Genomic DNA, 7,802 nt, shown 5'->3' with positions numbered 1-7,802 from the left:
ATCATTTGCTTTCCCATTCACTATGCTTAGTTCTATTTAATGTAAATTAGAAACTCCTTTCTAATTTCATTCACTCTGGCCAGAGATTCCTGAACTAGCATAAGTGGATCAGCATTGAACATTCTCTTCCTTCACTGGAAGGGGTAGATCCTTTATTGATCATACACTATCTTCAAGTAAAAATTTCTATACCCAGTAGAGCCCTTATAATTGTCCCTGGAGACTAAGAACTAAACCAAAGCATAGTTCAGTGTACACAAGATGACTATACTGACCTCAAGTCTAAGGATACTTGTACAACTATCACTATATGAACAACTGCTGACACGTGAGTGAACTCCATAAGTTGTTCAGCTGTGTGAGTCATATTCAGTGAACTTATTCTATAATAAGCACCTACATACTATGTTAGATATATTTGATAATGTCATGGCTAATATGATTTATGTTTAGTTTTTAGATCTTACTTAAACAAGATAAATCAGTACTTACTGGAAGTCAGGACTTAAGGATATCAGTACTTATATTATCAGAAGATGGATATCAGAACTTAAGTACTGAAGGACGTTCAGATAAGGACAACAGCTGATTAAAAAAAAGAAGATCGAGATAAACATAAGAAGAGATATGCATGAAGAAGGAATTCTATGAAGAATAAAATACTTGGAAGAAAAGATATCTGATTGATATATTTTAGGAAGCAGAATTATATTCCATATCAATTAGCGATTATCTTGTAACTGTGTAGTATATAAACACAGACATAGGGTTTACACTATAAGTGTTATCATATTCGAGAAGATTATTCATTGTAATCCTAGCAGCTCTCGTGATATTTGTTCATCACTGAGAGGTAACAGTTCCATACTGTAACAGAGTTTATTGTTTCAATAAAGTTTGTTTTTGTTACTTGAGTTATTAAAGTTCAATTTGATTGTACTTTACACTGTATTCACCCCCTCTACAGTGTGTGTGTGACCTAACAAGTGGTATCAGAGCCTATATGTTAACGCACAAACAGTTTAAGATCCAAACACAATCATGTCAGACACAGAAACTCCAACTAAGCCTACCAAAACTGAAGAACCTCCAAAGACACAAATTCAAAGTCGGTATGAGACTATCAGAGTTCCCATACTGAGACCATCTGAATATGCCATATGGAAGGTGAAGATGACCATGTTTCTGGAAGCTATAGATCCAGAATATCTTGATAGAATCAAGGAAGGGCCTCACAAACCAACCAAGCTCGCTGTTGCAGTTGCAGGTGAAGCAACAAAGACTGTACCAAAGGAAAAGAGTGATTACACTGCTGAAGATATCACATCAATTGCTAAGGATGCCAAGGTACGACACTTACTGCATAGTGCCATTGATAATGTAATGACAAACAGGGTAATTAACTGCAAGTCTGCAAAGGAGATATGGGATGCTCTGGAAACAAGGTGTCAGGGAACTGATACAATTAAGAAGAAGAGGAAGACAATACTCACTCAAGAATATGAACACTTTGACTCAAAGGCTAATGAGTCATTGACTGATTTATATGATAGATTTGTCAAACTCTTGAATGATTTGTCACTGGTTAATAAGGAGTATGATCTTGAAGATACAAACCTTAAATTCCTGTTAGCTCTTCCTGAATGCTGGGATTTGAAGGCAACAGCAATAAGAGACAACTACAATCTTGATGAAATTTATGGAATGCTCAAGACTCATGAACTTGAGATGGAACAAAGAAGCAAGAGGAAAGGAGGAAAGTCAAGGATAGTTGCTCTTAAGGCTGAAGAAGAATCCCCCAAGGTAGCTACCTCAAGGAAAGACAAGGGTAAAGCTCTTTTCACAAAGTCTGATACTGAGTCATCAAGTTCTGAAAGTGATGATGACTCAGATTCTGAAAGCTTGCCTGAGACTGATGCTGATAAGGAGATGATGAAGCTGTGTGCTCTTATGGTGAAAGGGATCACAAAGATAGCATACAGGAAGTTCAGGAAGGGAAAGAAGTTTTCCAGAAAATGCACAAATTTTGATAAGAAGAATTTCAGAAGATCTGAGGGCAGAGGAGGAAAGTCTGACAGAGGAGATTATACCAATGTCAAATGCTATAACTGTGGTGAGAAGGGCCACATATCTCCTGATTGCAAGAAAGTGAAGAGTGACAAAGGCAAGGCTCTTGTCACAAAGAAGAAAAGCTGGACAGACACCTCAGACTCTGAAAGCAAGTGCTGAAAGCAGTTCTGAAGCTGCTGAATCAAAGGTACCTCAGACTACTTATGCTTTTCATACTGATGATATTAATGAGTTGAGAAGATATCTTAAAACCATGTTTGTTAGTTATAGAGATCAAACTTTAACATGTGAAAGATTAACTTCTGAAAATCTTGCTTTTAAGAAAAGAAATGATTTCTTAGAAAAAGAGTTAGTTATGTTCCATCAAACTCAGAAAGATAGAGATGATGCTTTTTATGTTAGGGATGAAGTGCTAAAAATGAATAAATCTCTAAAAACTGAGTTAGAAAAGGAAAGAGAGGTTATCAGGACTTGGACTAACTCTGCCAGAACAACTCAAAATTTGCTAAGTAGTGAAAACTGGAAAGAGGGCTTAGGTTATGGAGAGGATAAGAATGATAAAGGAACTGTATAAATTAAGCCTGTTGTTGTTAAGCAAAAGCCAAAGTTAAAACCTGTTAAGTTTGTAACTGTAAAGTCTGATAATGAGAAATCAGAAGTTAAAAAGGGATTAACTTCTGACAAATTAAAACAGGAAAAGACAGTTGAAGTAAACATAGGCTTAATGACTAAGAAGCAGCTTAAACATAAGCTGAAAGATGTTAAGAACGCAAACAAGGTAAAATCACCTAGGAAAAATAGGAATGGAAAGGAAGATGTGAATAAAAGCAATGATTATAAGCCTGTTCCTAAAGCTCCTAGGAAAACGTGTCATAACTGTGGAAGTTCTAACCATCTGGCCTCTTTTTGCAGGAAGAATAAGAACATAAACTCCTTACCTTCAAAGTCAGGAGTTAAGAGTCAGTCTGTTAGATATAAGCCACAAAATTCTTGTTTTCATTGTGGTAGTTTATGGCATTCCATTTATACTTGTAAGGAATATCATAGTTTATACTATGATTATTATCAAATAAAACCTTCTTTAAAGAAAGTTTCCATTGTTCCTTCTAGTGTAAATTCTGATTCAAAGTCTGATAGTGTAAGTTCTGATAAGAAAATTGTTAACACAAACTCTGATGCTAAATCCGCTGCAAATGTTAACAAACTTGATAAGGCCAAAGGATCCAAGCAAGTCCGGGTCCTTAAAACTAATCATTAGTGGTCTTTGTGATTGCAGGGCAATAGGAAAAACATCCTGGTTCTGGACAGTGGATGTTCAGGACATATGACTGGAAATAAAGCCCTGCTATCAGATTTTGTGGAGAAAGCTGACCCAAGTGTTTCTTATGGAGATGGCAACATTGGAAAAACATTGGGATATGGCAATATCAATCTTGGGAATGTCATCATTAAAGAAGTAGCTCTGGTCTCAGGACTTAAACACAATCTGCTGAGTATAAGTCAAATCTGTGACATAGGTTATCATGTTGATTTCTTTGAAGAACACTGTGAAGTTGTGAGTAAATCTAAAGGCAAAGTTGTTCTGAAAGGATACAGGCGTGGTAACATTTATGAAGCTAAGCTTTCAACAAGTACTGATGGTTCTGCAATCTGTCTGATGAGTAGAGCATCAATTGAAGAAAGCTGGAATTGGCACAAGAAACTCTCTCATTTAAATTTCAACAATATAAATGAATTAGTCAAGAAAGATCTTGTGAGAGGACTGCCAAAGTCAGTATTTGATCCTGATGGCCTTTATGATTCTTGTCAGAAGGCTAAACAAAGAAAATCCTCATTCAAGAGCAAGACTGAATCATCAATTCTTGAGCCTTATCACCTACTACATGTTGATCTATTTGGTCCAGTAAATGTCATGTCTATTACAAAGAAGAAATATGCTATGGTCATAGTGGATGAGTTCACCAGATACACATGGGTGTATTTCTTGCACACAATAAGTGAAACTGCATCTATCTTGATTGATCATGTCAAACAACTGGATAAATTGGTCAAAGATTCTGTGAAGACAATAAGGAGTTATAATGGCACTGAGTTCAAGAATTTGATAATGGAAGAGTTCTGCAAAAACCATGGAATTAAGCAGGAATACTCTGCTCCTGGAACTCCACAACAAAATGGAGTTGTTGAAAGGAAGAATAGAACTCTCATTGAAGCTGCACGTACAATGCTTGAAGAAGCAAAGCTTCCAACCTATTTCTGGGCTGAAGCTGTGCAGATTGCTTGTTTTACTCAGAATGCAACACTCATTAACAAGCAAGGAAAGACACCATATGAGATGGTAAAGAAAAAGAAGCCAAATCTGAAGTATTTTAATGTATTTGGATGCAAGTGTTTTGTTCTTAAGACTCATCCTGAACAACTATCTAAATTTGATCTAAAAGCTGATGAAGGAATCTTTGTTGGATATCCACTTTCCAAAAAAGCCTTCAGAGTCTATAACTTGAGAACAAGAGTGGTCATGGAATCTATCAATGTCTCTTTTGATGATAAGGAGATTACTGGACTTGAAGATTTTATTGATCATGATCAGCTGAGATTTGAAAATGAAGACTCAAATTATGATACTGAAAATCCTGACAATATAAGTCCTGATACTACAAACTCTGATGGATTAAACTCTGATGTTATTGAAACTGTGGTGACTACGCCAAAAGAAGATGCACCTATGCAGGGGGCATACTCAAGATATTACCACATCTTAAGAAGCATCAGAACATACATCTGGCTCTTCAAGTTCTCATTCGTCATGTTCAAGCTAAGTTCTGATAGTACTGAAAATCTAAATTCTGAAGAATCCAACTCAGAGAGCATAGTTTCAGGGGGAGCATCAGAAAATGAAATTGAAGACAGCATGGATCATGGGGGAGCATCCAGTTCTAGAGAAAACCTTCCATCTGCCAGGAAGTGGATTAAATCACATACACCTGATTTGATAATTGGAAATCCTGATGCAGGTGTCAGAACTAGAACAGGTACTTCAAATGAATGTCTTTACAATTCTTTTCTTTCTCAGACTGAGCCAAAGAAAGTGGAAGAAGCTCTTCAAGATGCAGATTGGGTGTAAGCAATGTAGGAAGAGTTAAATGAATTTGAAAGAAACAAAGTCTGGACCCTAGTACCAAGACCAAAGAACAGATCTGTTGTTGGTACAAAATGGGTATTCAGAAACAAAACTGATAGTGATGGCATAATTACAAGGAATAAGGCAAGACTGGTTGCAAAAGGATATTCTCAACAGGAGAGAATTGATTATGATGAAATATTTGCACCAGTTGCTAGGTTAGAAGCCATAAGGATATTTTTGGCTTATGCTGCTCACAAAAAGTTTACTGTCTTTCAAATGGATGTGAAAAGTGCTTTTCTCAATGGAGAATTGGAGGAAGAAGTATATGTTGAACAACCTCCAGGCTTTGTAGATTCCAAATATCCAGGTTATGTCTACAGGCTTGATAAAGCACTTTATGGACTTAACCAAGCTCCTAGAGCATGGTATGAGACTTTAGCCCAGTTTCTTCTGGAAAGTGGATTTAACAGAGGAACTATAGACAAAACACTATTCTACCTCAACCATGGAAAGGACTTACTTCTGGTCCAGATTTATGTTGATGATATCATTTTTGGTTCTACAAATGACAAACTTTGCAAGAAGTTTGCCAAACTGATGCAGTCAAGGTATCAGATGAGTATGATAGGGGAACTTAGCTATTTTCTGGGCCTTCAAGTCAAGCAGAATGAAGAAGGCACTTTTATTTGTCAAACTAAGTATACCAGAAACTTGCTGAAGAAATTTGGAATGCAAGATTGTTCAAGTGCATCCACTCCCATGGCCACTGCAACAAAACTGGACAAGGATACTGGTAAAACAGTAGATATTACTGATTACAGAGGTATGATTGGCTCTCTACTCTATCTAACTGCTAGTAGACCTGATATCATGTATGCTACCTGTCTTTGTGCAAGATTTCAAGTAGATCCAAGAGAACCTCACTTAACAACTGTGAAAAGAATTTTCAAGTATCTTAAGGGAACAGCTGATCTGGGATTATGTTAGGGCGAAAACACGCGCTAATATTCACGCAAGTATACGCGTTCGCAAGTAATATAGAATACTTTCTAGTTCGTTCCCTCAGAGACTCAGACTAATTTATTGTCTAATTAAACTCACTCACCAATGTATGATTACTTTTCAATGTTAAGATAATAACACTTAAAATTGTTGATCAAATATTAACTATAATTAACTACTTAATTAACCACTTAACTAACACTTCAAATTATCAATAATAAAACACTCATGAGATCACAACTTCATTATTATTTCCTTCTATAGCCATTGTTATTACCTTTAGCATGTGACAGTGATGATATTAATCGAATAACACAAAACTGATAAAAGCCAACTTTCATTGTACTAATACCATTCTACCAAACATCCACAATTAAGATAAAAGTCGAATAGTCATCAATTATGCTGAGTTCCTATATGTCTACAGAAATTGACAACACAACGATTTAAGCACAAGTTATTTCTTTTGATTACATAGGGCAAATAAAACTGTTAGAGTTACCCACTAATCATGCACAACGTACATGAACCTATGCTAGCATGGCAAGTTCTAAATCTCAAGATCCACCGTCGCTTCACAAGAGATTAACACCCTATCTTATATGTTCGCGACGCACATAAGACGAATACGCACAACCAATACTAGATATCATGCAATCATCACACACTAAAGTATTAAACAATTAACTAAAGAATTCCATAATAAATCCGTTGTAACCCCATGATCACGATTAGCCCATAATAGAACTTATCGCCATCATGGGTTCATATGAAATCATGACAAACAACACAAGAAAATAATAACTACACTAATTATATTAAAACATAGTACGTCACAAGAGTAAATAAGTCAAAGCAAGAAAACTAGCATCCAACGTTACAACGAAACAAGAATCACAAGAATATATGCTTCCTCTTCGTTGCGGTGTGCTAAATCGGTCTTCTTCCTTATCTCCTTTGCTTCTTGCGTAAAACACAATCTAAAATATAATCTCCTTAATACTCTCTATGAAAACGTCTCAAATCTACCTATATAATAGTCCCATAAAACTCAGATTACATAGAAGTTGGAAGCCACACAGAAGTAGAAGTCTAAAATAATTCAGCTTTTTCCCCGACCTTGCGCGGCCGCTCAGCATTGCTGCGCGGGCGCGCAGGCTGCTGCGCGGCCGCTCAGCATTGCTGCGCGGGCGTGCAGGACCCTACTGGAAAAATTCCAAGCTTGCTCCGTTTCTTCGCCGTAATCTGCCCATTCCTTTCCTCTCGCAATGGTGAACACATGCCAAGGCTTATTCTTGATGATTCCTCCCCCGAAATACAACTATTACCCTGAAATGCATAAACACTAGAAAAACGCATCAAATACACAAAATACTTGATTTCAAGACACCAATTTAAGCCATTTTAAGACGTTCTAAGTGGTGTAAAATGCCACTTATCACACCCCCAAACTTAAATCGATGCTTGTCCTCAAGCGTCACAGACTCAAAAACAAATACAAATATGCATGAATACAATCTATATGAAAATGCAACGATCCCCCTTACTATAATTAACCAACCAAATTGTTACCTCTCAACGAATGCAGTTAGACAACTAAAGATCA

The sequence above is a fragment of the Apium graveolens genome, chromosome 7, assembly GCF_009905375.1.
Source record: "Apium graveolens cultivar Ventura chromosome 7, ASM990537v1, whole genome shotgun sequence".
Classification (NCBI taxonomy): domain Eukaryota; kingdom Viridiplantae; phylum Streptophyta; class Magnoliopsida; order Apiales; family Apiaceae; genus Apium; species Apium graveolens.
Note: the sequence above shows the minus strand (reverse complement) of the source record.